The sequence below is a fragment of the Moschus berezovskii genome, chromosome 8, assembly GCF_049115385.1.
Source record: "Moschus berezovskii isolate FMDL1 chromosome 8, NW_MosBer_1.0, whole genome shotgun sequence".
In the NCBI taxonomy this organism is placed as follows: Eukaryota; Metazoa; Chordata; class Mammalia; order Artiodactyla; family Moschidae; genus Moschus; species Moschus berezovskii.
Window position 1 is genome coordinate 65327237 of NC_142467.1, and position 17077 is coordinate 65344313.

The 17077-nt window shown below is 45.3% G+C and overlaps 1 protein-coding gene across 4 annotated transcripts in view; it reads left to right on the forward strand.

Moving 5' to 3' along the window:
* The first annotated feature begins 12298 nt into the window (after positions 1-12298).
* Positions 12299-17077, forward strand: part of MACROH2A1 (macroH2A.1 histone) — an 84018-nt gene continuing 79239 nt past the window's right edge. Inside the window, exon 1 of one of the 4 annotated variants that reach the window (XM_055431447.2) lies at positions 12299-12489. The gene's annotated coding sequence lies outside the window, so the exon portion shown is untranslated. The remainder of the gene's footprint in view (positions 12490-17077) is intronic. The other 3 variants (XM_055431445.2, XM_055431448.2, XM_055431446.2) reach the window with 3 other exon arrangements.

Here is a 17077-nt window from a genome sequence, read left to right on the forward strand (position 1 = left end):
CCACACAGTCAAAGGCTTTGGCATAGTCAGTAAAGCAGAAATAGATGTTTTCTTGGAACTCTCTTGCTTTTTCGATAATCCAGCAGATGTTGGCAATTTGATCTCTGGTTCCTCTGCCTTTTCTAAAACCAGCTTGAGCATCTGGAAGTTCACAGTTCATATATTTCTGAAGCCTGGCTTGGAGAATTTTAAGCATCACTTTACCAGCATGTGAGATGAATGCAATTGTGCGACTACCAGAGTGGGTTGCCATTTCCTTCTCCAGGGGATCTTCCTGACCCAGGGATCGAACCTGCGTCTCCTGCATTGGCCAGTGCATTCTTTACCACTGAGCCACCATGGCAAGTCGATTATTTCTTTGCCATCTGCATTCAGTACGATGATGGTATTCATTTGGAACACTATTGAGTTCATTGGTACTAGTTTGATTTCAGTTTTAGGAATGTTTTCCTTGTTCATTCTAATTAATAATTTTAGTTTTTGAATATATAGAACTCTAACATACTTCCAAAAGCCAAAAGTGTGCAAAATATACTCAGAGAAATTTTATCCATCTCCCTTGCTTTCTACCCATTATCCCTTATAGCTAAATATGTTCTTTGTTTTCTGGTTTATCCCCTCTGTTTTCTATTGTGGGCTTCCAAGGTGGCTCAGTGGTAAAGAATCTGCATGCCAATGCAAGAGACATGGGTTTGATCCCTGGGTGGGGAAGATCCCCTGGAGAAGGAAAGGGCAACCCATTCCAGTTATTCTTGCCTGGGAAATCCCATGGACAGAGGAGCCTGACGGGCTGCAGTTCATGGGATTGCAAAAGAGTTGGACACGACTAAGTAGGCATGCATGCTTATTTCTATTTGTAGAGATATATGTATTTTTTTTCCTTTAACTATTTTGCTTTATTTATTTTGGCTATGCTGGGTCTTCACTGCTGTGTGGACTTTTCTCTGGTTGTCGTGAGCAGAGTCTAAGCTCTAGCTGTGGTGTGTGCTTCTCTTGTTGCAGAGCAGGGGCTCAGCAGTTGTGGTGCGGGCTTAGTTGCTCTGCAGCATGTGGAATCTTCCTGGCCCAGGGACTGAATCCATGTTTCCTGCATTGGCAGGTGGATTCTTTACCACTGAGCCACAAGGGAAGCCCCTATGTATGTTTTCTTCATTTTCATTCTTTCTTATACAAAATGTAGCACACTATATATGCTCCCTTGCACTTTGTTTTTTCATTTAACAATATCTCCTGGAAATCACCCCATAATCAGTTCATAGAGATCTTCATCCTTAATTTTTACAGTGTGTAGTGTATACTGTGTATATGTATCAGAGTTGATTCAACCAATCTTATATGCTTGGATACTTAGGTACTGGTCAATATTTTGCAATTACAAATAATGAAGCAGTGAAAAATCTCATGAGCAGGCATTTTTGTTTCACTGGGGTGCATTTTCAGGGTAAATTCTAAAAGCAGAATTGCTTTGTTAAGGGTAAATGCAGAGATACTTTTATTAAATATTGTAAAATTCCCCTCCATAGGTCTGTAATCGTTTGTATATCTACCAGGAATGTATGAGAGCTTGTTTCCTACAGCTGTGCCAACAGAATGCAGTTTCAAGCTTTTGAACTTTCGTTAATCTGATAAGTGAGAAATATCTAGGTGTATATTTATTTATAGTTTTCTTATGAGTGAAGTTGAACATCTTTTCATATTTTAAGCACCATTTAAAAATTATTGATTTATTTTTGGTTGGGCTAGATCTTCATTGCTGTGCACGAGCTTTCTCTAGCTGCAGTGAGACTGCTCTAGTGGTACACGAGCTTCTCATCGCAGTGGCTTCTCGTCTTGCAGAGCACACGCTCTAGGGCATGTGGGCTTCAGTAGTTGCATCATATGGGCTTAGTTGCCCCACAGCGTGTGGAATCTTCCCAGACCAGGGATTGAATCCAAGTCCCCTGCCTTGGCAGGTGGATTCTTAACCACTGGACTACCAGAGAAGTCTAAGCACCATTTTTATTTCTTTTTGTTAATTGATTGTATCATTTGAGCATTTTTTAATAGAATTTTAAATCTCCTCCCCCAGTTTTCCAAAGATATATTTATATGACTGCTATGGACTGAAATGTGTCTCCCCTCCCCAAAATTCGTATTGAGGCTCTAACCCCCCATGTGACTATATTTTGAGGTAAGGCCTTTCGGAGGTAATTAAGTTTAAATGAGATCATAAGAATGGGGCTTTAATCCAACAGGATTAGTGTCCTTATAACAGGAGACACCAGAGAATAACCCCTTCTCTCTCTCTCTCTCTCCCTCCCTGTATACGTGCACAGAGGAAAAGTCATGTGAAGACAAGTGGCCATGTGACCTGGAAGATAGCTTTTATCAGAAACTGACCTGTACCAAAACCTTGATCTTGGACTTCCCAGTTTCCAGAACTGTGAGAAAATTATATTATTTAAGTCACCCAGTTTCTGGTATTTTGCTATGGCAGCCTAAGCAGATTAAGATAAGGATAGTAACTTTTACCTGTGTTATATTTTGCCTGTATTTTCTTCTAGTTTGTCATTTGTCTTCTGACTTTATTATGGTGGTTTTCTTTTCCCAACACAAAGTTTTGTTTTGTTTTAATGTAGTCAAGAGATGAGTATTATATTGGGTTGGCCAAAAAGTTCATTTGGGTTTTTCCATCAGATGTTACAGAAAAAACTGAAAGACCTCTTTGGCCAACCTAGTAACAACCTTTTCAGATAATTATGGATATTGTTCTCTGATTCTACATCCAAACTCAACAAATGGTAGTTTCTTAAAGGCAGTGATGTAACATATCACTGGGCTTTTCATACTCTGTGCCATTAAACCCATTAGTTTTTCTTTAACTTTGGATGGATTTTTTGAAATCAATGCATAATGTTGTAACATCATACATTAGTCATTTGGAAAATATTAGTTCACTAAGTTGTACTATATTATATACCTTTAAGATATTTAAGATTTTTCCCAATGTTAACAGATTTTTATTATATAATATAAGAAAATAATATTAATTAATACCATCACCAGTATTATCAGAAAGGTTTTGAAGTTTTGGGAAGTTGTCAGCTGTCAGGCTCATGGTGGCAGACACAAGCTTTCAAAATTTTTAAATCTGCTCATTTAAAGACACTTTTAATTCTTAAGTGAAACTGTGTGTGTGTGTGTTAAAGAATTCTATGACTGCTAACAGTTTGGGACACTGCCTTGATTTATGCCAAGACATGGTCTTACCCACCAGTGCTTTTTATACTATCAGTGCAAATGTCAACACAGTGAAAAAGGCAAATAAGGCCTTAGTATTATTATAAACGTAGTCTTGACACACAGAACCCATTAGAGTCTCAGGGACCCCCCAAAGGTCTCTTTGAGCACCACTGCTCTTCGGGTAACTTGAATTTTTCAAACCATATTTTCAATCCAGCTCTAACCTGGGGGTGGGTGGCTGGGTAAATATTTAAATCTTGAGATGCCCATAGGTCTGGAAAAATGTAATACAGCCCTTCCTACACCACAGGATGGTTTTCCTTGGTCCCTTTGTTACTCTCAACCAAGGGTAAATATTCACCTTTACTTCTTTTAGAGAAAGGCATTAACTGCTTAACAAAGACAGGAGGGGGTGGGGATTGTTGAGAATAGGGGTAAGAGTCAGATGTTGCCGCTAATTACAGATCAAAGCGAGACAACTTATCTCTGAAGTAATCAAGTAAGGAAGAAAGGCTCCAGTGGAAGTGCATCTGTTCCGTGGAAAAGGGTGCATCTGTTTGCTTGTGGAGGCAGAGGGTGGTGGAGAGCAGTTTCTTTCTTTCCTGGGATTCTTAAGCGTGCATGCACATCCACACCCACACCCACCCCTTGGCTTCATCAAAAGCTTGGGAACTAACTAGAGACCTCTCCCTGCCCACAAATAAGGTCACAAATAAGGTCAAGCACCTCATGCGACAAGTTGACTCACTGGAAAAGACTGATGCTGGGAGGGATTGGGGGCGGGAGGAGACAACAGAGAATGAGATGGCTGGATGGCATCACCAACTCGATGGACATGAGTTTGAGTGAACTCCGGGAGCTGGTGATGGACAGGGAGGCCTGGCGTGCTGTGATTCATGGGGTCGCAGAGAGTCGGACACGACTGAGCGACTGAACTGAACTGAACTGAAACCAGGGAAATGGTGACACCCCACCATTTGACTCTCAGATCATCAAAGGTCTTGGAGAACAGTCAGGGCGGAGCTAAGAGGTGCTGGGAAAATGCAGGAATGCTCAGTCCTGCCCATTGCCAGCCCAGTCCCAGGATCTCTGAGGGCCACTTGGCTACCCGCGTTAAAGCTTTTAAACTGTGGATCTTTGATCCAGCAGTTCCACGTCTAAGAATTAACCTCCAGCCATCAGACGTGCACTAAGATGTATTGCTAAGGACATGCATCAGGTTTTTCTAATAGAATGCAAAACTGCCTGAAAGAAAAACAGTAACAACAATAATAACCAATAGTAATTGGTTAACTAAGTGATGGTATGGCCCAGGATGTTTAGAATAGTGGTTCCCAAAATGGGGTCTGCCGATCGCTGAAGGTCACTGTGACCCTTTACAGGGGTTCACAAAATCCAAACTTTTTGTGATAATGTTAAGACAATATTTAGCTTTTTCACTGTGTTGGTCTTTGCACCAGTGGTGCAAAAACAATTGTGGGTAAAACTGCTGATGACTTAGCGTATATCAGCAATGATACAAAACTGCACTAATAATCATTTTATCCTTTATTGCCAAGCACTGCCAGAAAAAAGAAATCCCGTAGTTTCATTTAAGAATGTCCTTGATAAAGCAATTGTTGTTGTTTAGTCACTCAGTCATGTACAACTCTTTGAGAACCCATGGACTGTAGCCCTCCAGACTCCTCTCTGCATGGGGATTCTCCAGGCAAGAATACTGGAGTGGGTTGCCGTGTCCTTCTCCACGATAAAGCAGTAAAAATTACTAATTTTATTGATCTCGACCCTTCGGGACATAATTTACATTTTAAAATGTTCTCTGTGACCACATGAGAAGTATATGTGAATTACTTCCTGGGTCAGGAAGATCCGCTGGAGAAGGGATAGGCTACCCACTCCAGTATTCTTGGGCTTCCCTTATGGCTTAGCTGGTAAAGAATCCACCTGCAATGTGGGAGACCTGGGGTTCAATCCCTGGGTTGGGAAGATACCCTGGGGAAGGGAAAGGCTACCCACTACAATATTCTGGCCTAGATAATTCCATGGACTGTATAGTCCATGGGGTCGCAAAGAGTCTGACACAACTGAACCACTTTCACTTTTCATGTTCGGCTATTTAACAAACTAGGATGGTTGCCTTAAGGAAAAGCATTTGTGTGATTGAGTTGTGGGCTAAACTAGCTGCTTTTTTCACGAAACACCATTTTACTTGAAACGACGATGGACATCAGGGCTATGTTAATATTTTCATGGGCTACAGGCACTTTTGTCTTTGCAGGCCCCTTCCTTTATAAAAAGATATAAAGATTATATTTTACAACTGTGTTGGCATAGGGACAAATATATGAATGTTATATATTAAAATATTTTATTTGATCTAAAAGAAGTGAATTTCATTTTCTTCTTCTGATTTTAAAGAAATGGGAACACTGTCATGGTCCCATAAAGTCATGTGGGCTTTGGCTCTATTCCTTATGGAGAAGGTGAGCCTGCCTGACAGATAACTGATTGAACTGTTCAGACTCTGGTGTGTACCAGGCTGCAATCCCCACTAGGCATCCTTGTATATTTCATGCTAATATACTTGTCTTTACACCAGTGTTGGAGGTTTTTTGTTTTTAAATGAGCCCAAGAAGGTAAGAATGCCTGAGACCCAGGAAAGTCACCATGCAGCCCTGAGAATCTGGTGGACGTTTTCTTGAAAAGGAATGAAATGAACTTGTCACTTGAAGAAAAGTAACTGTGATGTTATGTTGCCAATGATAAATTTGATTTCAACCAAAAATTACAGTATTGGGAAATTTGTATCTGCCGCCATGAGCTTGGAAACTTCTCAGTACTTAAAAACCTCTGCTGATATCAAGGATATCAGAAATGTGATTTTCTGATTATACCATGAAAGGAGTTCACATTTGGAAGATTAGGAGATCTGTATAACTCAGTGAACCACTGTTTTCCAAACAACCAATGAGTGATTATATCAAATCATGCATTGCTAAAAGGTCCACCAAAATAATGGATAAAAATTAAGATAGATTAATAAATCCATTAAAAATAATAAAAATATAGATTAATGGATGTTACTAAATCAGTTGGTCTCAGATTCTATATTGTTATTAACCTTTAAGAAACTACTACTTTTGGGGTTTTGGAGTAGTATCAAAGAAGAATATCCAAAATTATCTGAAAAGGTTATTAAAATCCTCTATTTTTCCCAAATACATATCTGTATTTTTTATATAGACTGTACTTTTTCATATACTTAAAACAATAGATAGCAATGACTGAATACAGAAGACATAAGAATCTAGCTATCTTCTGTTAAAACAGACATTAAAGAAATGTGCAAAGTTGGAAGACAGTGATTCTCTTCTCACTAAAATTTGGTTGTTTGGAAAATATAGTTATTTTTAATACAAATACATCATGCTAAAACAACCAAATTTTAGTGAGAAGAGAATCACTGTCTTCCAACTTTGCACATTTCTTTAATGTCTGTTTTAACAGAAGATAGCTAGATTCTTATGTCTTCTGTATTCAGTCATTGCTATCTATTGTTTTAAGTATATGAAAAAGTACAGTCTATATAAAAAATACAGATATGTATTTGGGAAAAATAGAGGATTTTAATAACCTTTTCAGATAATTTTGGATATTCTTCTTTGATACTACTCCAAAACCCCAAAAGTAGTAGTTTCTTAAAGGTTAATAACACGACTGAGCGACTGAACTGAACTGAACTGAAGTTAATATTTAAGATTTTTGTTTTAATTTCTAATAGAGCAAATATTGACAGATACAACCTATGTAAAACAACAGCTTTTTGCAGTCCTCAATAATTTAAGAGAGTAAAGGTATTTTCAATTCAAATATTTTGAGAACTGCTATTATAGAATACCTACAACAGGTTAAATGTTTCAGTTTGGTTCAGTTCAGTCGCTCAGTTGTGTCCGACTCTTTGCGACCCCATGAATCACACAGCACGCCAGGCCTCCCTGTCCATCACCAACTCCCAGAGTTCACTCAAACTCATGTCCATCGAGTCAGTGATGCCATCCAGCCATCTCATTCTCTGTCGTCCCCTTCTCCTCCTGCCCCCAATCCCTCCCAGCATCAGAGTCTTTTCCAGTGAGTCAACTCTTCACATGAGGTGGCCAAAGTATTGGCCATTCAGCTTTAGCATCAGTCCTTTCAATGAACACCCAGGATTGATCTCCTTTAGAATGGACTGGTTGGATCTCCTTGCAGTCCAAGGGACTCTCAAGAGTCTTCTCCAGCACCACAGTTCAAAAGCATCAATTCTTCGGCGATCAGCTTTCTTCACAGTCCAACTCTCACATCCATACATGACCACGGGAAAAACCATAGCCTTGACTAGACGGACCTTTGTTGGCAAAGTAATGTCTCTGCTTTTTAATACACTGTCCAGGTTGGTCATAACCTTCCTTCTAAGGAGTAAGTGTCTTTTAATTTCATGGCTGCAATCAGCATCCACAGTGATTTTGGAACCCAGAAAAATAAAGTCTGACACTGTTTCCACTGTTTCCCCATCTATTTCCCATGAAGTGATGGGACCAGATGCCATGATCTTTGTTTTCTGAATGCTGAGCTTCAAGTCAACCTTTCCACTCTCCTCTTTCACTTTCATCAAGAGGCTTTTGAGTTCCTCTTCACTTCCTGCCATAAGGGTGGTGTCATCTGCATATCTGAGGTTATTGATATTTCTCCCAGCAATCTTGATTCCAGCTTGTGCTTCTTCCAGCCCAGCGTTCCTCATGATGTACTCTGCATATAAGTTAAATAAGCAAGGTGACAATATACAGCCTTGATGTACTCCTTTTCCTATTTGGAACCAGTCTGTTGTTCCATGTCCAGTTCTAACTGTTGCTTCCTGACCTGCATACAGGTTTCTCAAGAGGCAGGTCAGGTGGTCTGGGATTCCCATCTCTTTAAGAATTTTCCACAGTTTATTGTGATCCACACAGTCAAATGTTTATAAAGGACAATTAAGTTTAAAAAGCAGGTGATTAGTCCTAAATGCAGTAGAAACACAAATACATTTAATATTAAGTAGATATGGATATAAAGACTGAAAAAGAAGCAGTGGTTTTCTCCTAGGTATATTTAGGATGATTTTTATGCTTTTGGGCATTCTTATTTTCCAAGTTTTACATAGTAAGCTTGCATTTATTTTGCAATCGTAAAGAAAAAAATCTGATGGAACCCTCTGAGCCTGACTCAGGGTGAGGGCATGCCACTGACATGCAAGAACAGGACAGACAAATTAGAGGGAAGAGAAAGGGGGTGTGGAGCCTTTGGGAGAGAGGGAGAGAGAGGGCATCTTGAACTTCTCTCAGGGACAATGTTCCCAGTGAGTTCTGTGTGAATGGCACACTGTGGAGGGATGAGGGGTGTGAGGATCGCACCAGGGTCAGCTCTGGAGGGGTGGGGACTCTAACCCAAGGACAGTGGTGCATGACTGTGGGGACAGAAAGACCACTCTGCACTGGGGCATGGCAGCATGGGGAGGATGGAGACGGGGTGCAGAGGAAGGGCACCCCCAGAAGGGCTTTATTCAGGACCGAGTCATGAAAACTCAGGTCCTGGATGAGCCTGGATTTGAACCCCAGTGCCAGACTACCCACTCTCTGATCCCCAGCATGTTTCTTAGCTTTCCGAATCTATAGTGCCTTCATCTGTAAAAGGGGATAGAAATGTCCCAGAAATAGTGTGCCTGCTGGGGCTGTTGTGAAACAGAAATGATGGGATGTATCTGATTTGACACATGGTGAATGTGCAATAGGATGGAAAGAAAAGCCAGTCTTGTAGGCTTGACCCACTTCCAGGTCACCAGGGAAACCAACTTAGAGACCAAAGCTGCGGTCGAGGTGCGCCAATTACTTCTTGGTCCGCTAGGGTTGCAGATCTCTAAGACGATCTTGCTCTGTGTTTGGCCTTCACCGTCACTTAAGGACCTGGGGAAGAGGAAGCCTCAGGTCTGTACATGACTAGGGCACCAGCAGGCTGTAGGTGTCTCCCCCTCTCCACACGTGCCTGGGCTTTCCTCCAGCCCAGGTGTTCTCTCCTGTGAAGGTTTCCAGGAGTACTGTACTGCTTATATTTCAGACCAGAACCTAGGCAGTGTGGCAGTGCACCTAGAGGGTTCTTCTCCTGGGAGGAGACTGGTCCACGCAGGCGTTCAGCAAGTGTTTGTTGAATGACTTACTGAGTCTGGCATCCACCTGACTCGCTGAGGCCTACAGAAGCCTCACCTGGTAGCTGGCCCCTGCAGAACTGAGGGACCTCCCCAAGGAGAAGGGAAGCACAGAGCAAAGGTGGGTGGTGGCGGTCTCTGTCCCTCTTCTGAGACCTCTCTGCAGCTTCCGTGGGGGAATCCTCATACATCCTTAATGCTTTGTTTTTAGACCCGAAGAATCATTATTTCTGCAGTTTCATCTCCTGTAATTCTCCTTTCACTCATTCCACGACAACCTCACACTTTCAAAGTTGAGATATTATTGACATTATAACATTGTGTGAGTTTAAGGTGTACAACCTGTTGATCTGTTACACTTACATTCTGCCATATGATTACATAGAGTTAACACCTCTGTCATGTTACACATTATCTTTTCTTGTGAACACACTCACTGTACTTTGATTTCAGAGACGCTTCTGTCTGCCTCATTTGCTGTTCCTGTGCTTAGAATATCCGCCCCCCGCATCTCCCAGATATCCACTTGGCTTGCTCCCTCAATTCCTTGGGCTTCCCTCATAGCTCAGTTGGTAAAGAATCCACTTGCAAAGCAGGAGACCCCAGTTTGAATCCTGGGTTGGGAAGATCCCCTGGAGAAGGGATAGGCTACCCACTCCAGTATTCTTGGGCTTCCCTTGTGGCTCAGCTGGTAAAAGAATCTGTCCTCAATGCAGGAGACTTGGGTTCTATCCCTGGATTGGGAAGATCCCCTGGAGAAGGGAAAGGCCACCTGCTCCAGCATTCCAGCCTGGAGAATTCCATGGACTGTATCGTCTATGCGGTCGCAAAGAGTCAGACACGATTGAGTGAATTTCACTTTCACTCAATTCCTTAAATGTCTCCTTATCAGTGAGGCCTTTTCTAAAATTTGAAGCCCCATCCCAACTTATACCCCTATCCCTCTTCCTTGCTTTGTCATCGAGCCCAAGCTCATATTGCTTGTTACCTGACAGACCAGTAAACTGAGAGATGAGTTGTTTGGAGAAGGAATGGCGACTTATTTGGAAAGCCATAAAATCAAGAAGATGGGGGACTCTTGCCTCCAAAGAACCATCTTGCCTGAGTTAGAATTCAGGCTTCTTTTATACTAAAAGGGGAGGGAGTAAAGTCAAACATTTCCCGGTTCTGGTCAGCCTGGAAAGAGGATGTGTTAATTTCTTCTTCCAAGAAGCCATTCACAGATGGGCCTGGTCAGGATATTTCCCGTGAGTTAAATCAGAGTTGCCAGAAATGGGCCATTTTGTATAATTTAAGCTTATAGGCAACACTCCTTTAGTGACTAACTTGTAATAGAATACAAAGGTTCTTCCCTGTTACAGTTTTATTTTTCTGTATTGCATTTACACCATCTGATACATCATCTCTTTTGCCTATAATCGTTCTTTCCCAGCTAGACAGCAGACTTCTGGAGTTCAGGGAATTTTGCCTGTTCTATTCACTGCTTCATCTTCATCACCTAAATTGTGCGTGGCACAGTAGTTAACTGAATTAATGAATGTATCAATGGCATGTATTGGTTTGCAGACTTTTGAAGTACAGTGTAAAGCATCCTGGTGAAGGGAGGAGGTTACCACCGCTGCTACAGGGGCAACCTGAGGGAAGGGAGTGGTCATTAATGACGCATAATTTTCCACCACCAACTCAGCAGCCTCAGAACAACTCTGCAGGGTCTGTATTGTTATCTAAGTTTGGTTCAGCTGGGTGCTAATGCGTCCCCTCCTCCCCCTCCCCCTTTGGTGGATGGAGAGGGGAGGAGGAGGAGCCGGAGGGCTCTTGCGTTAGTTCTTGGGATGGGTCACTAAGGTCTTAAGGCCAAAAACCAATTTAGAAATAACAAGTTGCATTTTACAGCGGGCCCCTCTTTCTTCTCGTCTCAATCAAAACTAAATTAATTTTAAAAAATAAAGGGAAAGGGAAAATAATTAAAAAGCAAGCAAACAAAAATGTGCGTGATGATAATCACTATTGAGTAAATCTCAACTTGGGTCCAAGAGTGAACATTTGCTGAATCTTAAGTAAACGGCTTCCACGCAACAAAGCACATCCAGACTTCTAGGGGTCACTGCAAAGAACTCCAGGGGAGCCGGATGCGCAGCAGTTGGTCGTGGGGAAGACCAGGTTTGATAAGGGCTTGAGTCCAAAGACAGCGGGAGGTTCTGAGGTACGAGGGAGGTTTGCATTGGTTGGGGAGGAGAAAATGCTTGCTGCTAACAGCAATTTTTGGAGAAGGAAATGGCAACCCACTCCAGTGTTCTTGCCTGGAGAATCCCAGGGACGGGGGAGCCTGGTGGGCTTCCGTCTATGGGGTCACACAGAGTCGGACACGACTGAAGTGACTTAGCAGCAGCAGCAGCAAAAGCAATTTTGCCTTCCTCCCTGCGTCAATGAGAAGGCTTCTAGAGCTCGGCAGGGAAAGCCGCCCTCCCCCCTACCCACCCCACCCTGCCCTACCCCACCTTCTCCCCTCCCAGTAGGCGCTCAATAAGCGTTTCTCTGGGACGCGCGCTGGAGAAGCGCCTCTGCCCAGGGTCCCGACCCTTTCCCAGGACTTAGCTCAGGGCGAGTCCCCGGCTCGGGCGGGACCCGGCGTGCGGCGTCCGGGCCAGGTGACAGAGGACCAGAGCTGGGGCCGCCGTGCGGCCGGGGAGCTAACCCACCGACGTCCAGCAGGTACGGCACGGAGGGCCCCGCGCGCGCGCGGCTGCGGGCCTGGGGTCAAGGCTGGGGCGCCCGGGTGGCGCGGGAGGGGTGGCCGGACGCGCGGGGACGGGATGGGATGTGACGAGCGGCGCGCTGTGCATTGTGGGAATCCCGGGGCCGCGGCGACTGGTTCCAGTTCACTCGGCAGCGGAGCCGGGCGGAGGGGGCGAGCGCGGGGCGCGCGGGCGGGAAGCGAGGCGGTGGGCGGGCGGGCCAGAGAGGAGCGCGGAGAGAAAAGGCGCGAGCGGCCGAGAGGGCACAGGCCGGACACCTTGCTGCTGCTGCTGCCGCCGCCGCCGCCGAGCCGCCCCGTAAGTGCCGCGCGGGCCCCCTCGCCGCGCGCCGCGTCCCCGCCGCCCGGGTCCGGCTGCCCAGCTCTTCCGGCCGAGGGTGCAGGGAGCTGCCGGGCCTGGCGGGCACCTGGCGGCGCACGGCCGACTCGGGCTGCTGGGCTCAACGCGGCCCGCGCCGGGGCCTCGCGTGCGCACGGCGCCCTCCCAGGCCCTGCCCGGGCCGCGCGGGCTCCTCTTTGGTTTTGTTCAAAAAGCAAACCCGGAAGCCAACTTGTCTTAGAACCGCGTCCTCCTGCCCGCGCCTGGGCGCTTTTGTGGGCAGGAGACAGCCCCGGCCCGTGCCCCGGCGACCCTTCCTGCAGCGGGCGGGCTGGACTCGAGGCCGGGGGAGGCGTCGCGGCGGGAGCCGGTCGGCCTGGGCCTGGGCGCCCGGGAGCTGTTGTGCGCGGAGTTGTCCTTGGTGAGGGGCCCGCCCGCTCGCGAGTTGCCGGCCCGGGGCACAATAAGTGGGGCTCGAGCCCCAGGTGGCGGTGGTGTAGGCGTCTGGGTGGTGTGCTGGGAGAGCGGGATGGGGGTTTGGGGGATAGTTGCAAGACTGGAACCTAGGCGGGGCGGGGAGGGGTTTGTCCAGGGACTGGCTGGAGAGGGGCCACGGGAACCCCCGCTGCCCTCTCGTTTTTCTGATCAGCCTTTTGTTTGCTTTGTGGTTGGAAGGTGTTTTTCCCTCCCCCCCCCCCACCCCAAGGTAACTCCAGAAGTCTGTAGGCTCTTCGAGTGGGGAAGGCCAGGAGGGAAGTCTCTCGCTGGGGGGTGGGGTGGAAAGAAGAGGTGAGTGCGCAGGATGCTGCTGGTCATGTCACCTGCCAACAGGTGTGCGGGATGGCGCGTCCCACCTGCACTACTGCAGGGACCACAGTTCGCTCACGAAGGATCTTGTCAGTGGATTGCTTGAAACATTGTTTTAGACAAGATGTTAGAGAAAGATACTTTCCCAAGTGTGGAAATAAGAGACACACAGCTGAGACAAGCCTTAAATTCAACAATTACAGTTACCACGAAATCCTTGTAAGACTTTAATGATCCAATAAACAGCGTATAAGAATAGACAATTAGAGGGGCGCTCCTGCTAGCTTCTCTCTTTCTTCTACCTTTGTGGTTTGAGGTTTCATCATTAAAGAGGGGGAAAGTGCTTTGTTCCAAGATTTCCTGCTCCAAGGACTCAGGAAATTTCGAATAGTTTTTAATTTGAATGAGTGGGAGACTCTATTTGTGAATTAGATGGACTCCACCTACTCCAGGCCACCTTTAGATTACTAGTCTGCTTTCAGAGGAGCTATTAGCTCTGAAATGGACACGTCTTTTCTGCACCTGGAATTAACATCCATGTACACTACTAACCAAAGCTGGGCAACGGCATCTCAGTCTTGCACGAGAGGCTCCGCAATGAGGAGAGATGTATTTTTCAACCTATTTTTCTTTCTTCCTCTTTTTCTAAATCTTCAAGACTTAAAAATCTTATTTGCTCTGTTTTTAGGAGGAGAGTAGGAAATCTCTCCACTTTGTTGCTGTCTTGATCTCTTACCGTTGTTAATGGTGAAAATGGTGATAAGTCGCTGAGTCGTGTCCGACTCTTTGCGACCCCGTGGACTGTAGCCTCAAAGGCTCTTCTGTCCATGGGACTTTTCCAGGCAAGAATACTGGAGTGGGTTGCCGTTTCCTTCTCCAGATCTTCCAGACCAGGAATTAAATCCAGGTCTTCCGCATTGTAGGCTTTACCGTTTGAGCCACCAGGGAAGTCCCGCCGTTGTTAATACTGATTCTTTCAGTTCAGTTCGGTTGCTCAGTCGTGTCCAACTCTTTGCGACCCCATGAATCACAGCACACCAGGCCTCCCTATCCATCACCAACTCCCAGAGGTCACTCAAACTCATGTCCATCGAGCTGGTGATGCCATCCAGCCATCTCATTCTCTGTCATCCCCTGTCTCCTCCCGCCCCCAATCCCTCCCAGCATCAGAGTCTTTTCCAGTGAGTCAAGATAAAGGCATTTAGAAGGCAGGAGGGGGTTAAATAAGTGAAAATTGCTTGAGGCAGGGCCTTTAGAATGAGGATGGGATGGCTTGCATTTTATTAAACTTTGAGTTGTCTAGACCATCACACACGACTTTCTATACTTCATACAACTATAAGTCACTGGCTTGGTCTGTACCCAGTGGGCCAGGGTCAGAGAGTGGTACATCTTAGTCTGCCATTTTTTCTGGTGCTCCAGATAGCAGATCTCTGGAAGACCCTTTCATCTCTTATTTCCAAGAGAGGCTTGGACTACATACATGAATTTTGGGACCTACCTCTAATATCTTCAAAGTTAATGCTACCCCAAGTCGTTTAAAGGAGGTTCACTTAAATAAAAGCCCAAACTGACAAAAGCCCAACTTGACAAAACCCAACAAGAATCTATATGTGGTATTCATCAGAATGGCAGCAGCTTCTAGTTCTCTTTGGATTGTGCCCTTGGATTTGTGTCAGTTTTCTCAGAGCCCCATTCTTGGCTCATGGACTGGGAAAGGGCAGAGGTCAGTGGGGCCCATATTTGTCTTATGGGTCCTTCCCGAGTTCTGTAGGTTTAGAAATACGTTGGGCCCCACCTCAGCTCTTATGAGTGAGTCCAAGTGGTTAGCTCTTCATTCCAGAGAATTGTATAGCTTGTTAGCTTGGATCAAGCCTGCCAGATCAGTGTCTTGGAGTCTTCAGGAAATATTTCTTGGGAATCAAGTTTCTCGGGGGTCAGGCACTAAGGACAGAACCAGATCAAGAAAATGTCCAGTTTTGCCATGTCCCCCTACCTCCTAGGAGGGGAGGGGGGTGGAGCTTGAATCAATCACTGGTGGCTAGTAATTTGGTCAGTCATGACTTCTATGTAATGGAATCTCTTTAAAACCCCTAAAGGACAAGGTTCAGAGAGCAACCAGGTTGATGGACAAGTGGAGATTTAGAGAGAGTGGCACACTTGGAGAGGGCGTGGAAGCTCCATGCCCTTCCCTGGACCGCCTTATGTATGTATCTCTTCCACCTGACTGTTCCCAAGTTATATCCTTTTGTTAATAAACTGGTATGTAGTTTAAAAAAAAAGTCGCGTTCTTACCCTTGGGAAGCTGACATGAGGAGCAGAAGGCAGGCAAGTGGCCATTGCAAAGTCAGTGCAGGAAGCCACAGTAGCTCTCATAGCAGCTCCCAGGACAGTAACCTAGCCAGGAGCAAGCCCTTGCTAGGCCCAGAAAGACCAAGTAAGAATTGGCTGGGCAAAGGAGGGCAGGTGGGGACAAGTGTTTGAGACCTGGCCCACATGCACAAAGTCTGAGAACAGTGAGAACAGAGGTCATATGGGGGAATTGCCAGAGGCTCAGAATGTCGTGATTCTAGAGGGAAACTAGTGAAGCCAGAGGGCTGAACAGACCAAATCACAGAGGGGGATTCTGATCAGAAACACACTGAGGGATTTAAACTTCTTTTTGCTGCTGCTGCTACTGCTAAGTCACTTCAGTCGTGTCCGACTCTGTGTGAAGAGCAGCCTGCGAAGGCTCTGGATAGGAGGAAGATGTCTTTTATTGGGGATGCTTCATCTGTTCAACAAACATTGAATAGCTTCTAGATGCTAAGCCTGACCAGGGTCTTGCCCCACTGAAGCTCACATTTTCCTCTGATGGCCTTCCATTGGGGTGACTGTCTCCTAGTTGGCACAGCCTTTAACAGGGAGAGGAGGTTTGAAGGAAAATTTCCTTGCGAAGGAGGCAGGCAGTGCCATACTAACTATTGAAATGTAGTGCTAGTTCCTTTAGTGTCACTCAGGATGCATACCACAGAGTGGATTTGCAGAGGTGAACATTTTAATCCCAGACTGCCTTTCTGCTGACTGTTCCTGCTTGTAGTAAATATTTGGCTTTTGTTTTTTCCCACGCTAAAATCCTGACACATGAGTAAAATCTGCTGGAACAAAGTGTTTGGTTTAGGGTTTATGTATTGTCTTCATTTGTCCTTTTCTTCTTGTTTGCAATCCCTTGGTTCACTGAGGATGGACCGTAAGTTCTTTAATCATCCCTTTCATTTTATGGTATAGTGTTTTTCATTTTATGGTATAGTGTTTTATGAATGGAGAGAGATGTTTTTCCTGATTGGCCAAAGTACCATGTACTGAGCCAATCAGAGTGCATCTTGTGAACCCCGGCTCTGGGAGTGATAGTTGTGTAGTATATCCACATGCCTCTAGGGACATGACAGCAGTGTCACCGTTAATCATTTGGTATGATGGCAGTAAACGGAAGAGAATGCTGTAAACAGGATTAGTGTCCTGCGCCTCAGAATTAAGTGTCTCAGGTTTGCCTTCGTGATTGGAGTTGATGGGAAGGTGACAAATGCATGTGGACATGTGGGCACTTATCCAGTGGCAGGGAATGGATGGGGCAGTCCTCACTCTGTAACAGTGACCTGAGCGCTGATAGCTCAGATTCTTCCATCCTTGAGGGCCAGAGATAGGGCTGTCTGACCAGCAGCCCCCCAGCAGTTCTAATCAATATTTTGCTCAAGATCAATATGCACACATCCATTGCTTA